Genomic DNA, 1659 nt, shown 5'->3' with positions numbered 1-1659 from the left:
TTTTAATTGTTACGATTGGAGAGAAGGGGCCGGATGTTACTGGCATGTAGTAGGTAGAAGCTAGGAATACACAGGACAGCTCTCCACAATAAAGAATTATTCAGCCCAAAATGTCAGTAGCGCTGAGATTAAGAAATCCTCTCCCTGGTCTACATGCTTTCTCTTTTTAGCTAGTAGAGAAGAGATAATCTGTGCCAGAATTACCTGAAAAAGTCCTGATTGGACCACTTTGATAAGTCACAGCCACTTCTCAAAAGACACTTCCTCTGTTCTGTAAGAGGAATCTTTTCTCTTTACTTCCTTCTTCTTTCCTCCAGCTCTTTATTATGTTGACAGGCTTATCTTTTTTGCTTAAATCCTCCACCTAGTTTTTCCAGCTTATCTTCCAGTAGTGGGTGGAGAAGAGAAGGTACGAATACATATTCTAAATCTTACTTTTGTCACTTATGTGTACATTTATATTACATGGTTGAGAGTACATTATACATATGTACAAAACATAATATTAAGTACGATGCCTTTTTTTCCTTGATATTGTATAACAGGTATTTTCCGTGCCATTAAAACCTTTTTATAATGACTATTTAATAATTCTGCATATTTCAACATGTGGGTAAGCCACACTTAAATTAAATTACCTATTAATTTCTTTGACTTTGGAGTCTTTCATAGTAAATTTATAGAAGACAAGAATGGATTCTTTATGTGGCCACTTCTAGGACTTTAGGAGCAGAACTAACGTAGGCTACTGTTTCCTTTCTGTGGGCTAGGAGTGTAAAGGGAGGATTTTAATAGGTAGTTTCTGAATGATTAAAGACTGATCATATTTGAAGTATCTGGGAAATTTGTTAAAAGTACAGATTTCAAGGCCCTGATTCCAACCTACTGAATCAGAATTTCCATGTATGGGACCTAAACAAAGGTCCCCTAATCATTCTGATGAATAATTAAGTTTTGGAACCACTGGCATTATTTACCTGAAGAAACATCTAGCTTGCTCTTGGCATAAATTCTTTCTTAAATCCTAGTTATTATCTACGGCCATGCCACCCTGTACGTGCCTGATCTCATCTGATCTCAGAAGCTAAGCAGTGTTGGGCCTGGTTTGTACTTGGGTGGGAGACCAACTAGGAATACCAGGTGCTGTAGGCATTAAAAAATAATCCTAGTTATTATAATGATGTTTTTAGAAGTATGATACCAAATGGTAGTTGTAATAGACACTTGTCATTTATCACAGCCAGGCAGCAAGTGACTCCTTTTCTTTGCTTAGAGAACTCTTCAATTTTCGAGAATTGGTTTGGGGCAAAAACTACCCTGCAGAGACCCTAAAAATATCTTATCCTTGTTTTCTTAGTGTGCCTTGAAGCTAAAGCTCATGCATAAGACATAAGCCCTGCTGATTGGTTATATTCATGTCATGCTCTAACTTTGGTCCTAAAGTTATTAGAAGACAGAAATGTGGAGCTTTCTCAGTACAGGAGGCAGCAGCAGTGGTGGCAAAGGGGCGCTCCTGGTGATAGAGAGACAGAGGGGCCGATCAAGGTGTCCAGAGTTCAGGGCTGGTGTCAATGGTTTCCTCATTAACTTGGTTCTGTGGTATCATTTCAGGCATTGTTCCTGGAAGCTGAACCTCAAACCTGATTCTCCATCCCATGG

General features: G+C 38.7%; 1 pseudogene; it reads left to right on the top strand.

Annotated features, from left to right (window-relative positions):
• The first annotated feature begins 1033 nt into the window (after nt 1–1033).
• Nucleotides 1034–1152, top strand: LOC111735213 (annotated as a pseudogene).
• Nucleotides 1153–1659: the final 507 nt, after the last annotated feature.

The sequence above is a fragment of the Pteropus vampyrus genome, unplaced genomic scaffold (genome assembly GCF_000151845.1).
Source record: "Pteropus vampyrus isolate Shadow unplaced genomic scaffold, Pvam_2.0 Scaffold19324, whole genome shotgun sequence".
In the NCBI taxonomy this organism is placed as follows: domain Eukaryota; kingdom Metazoa; phylum Chordata; class Mammalia; order Chiroptera; family Pteropodidae; genus Pteropus; species Pteropus vampyrus.
Note: the sequence above shows the minus strand (reverse complement) of the source record. Positions and strands in the feature narration are given on the sequence as shown.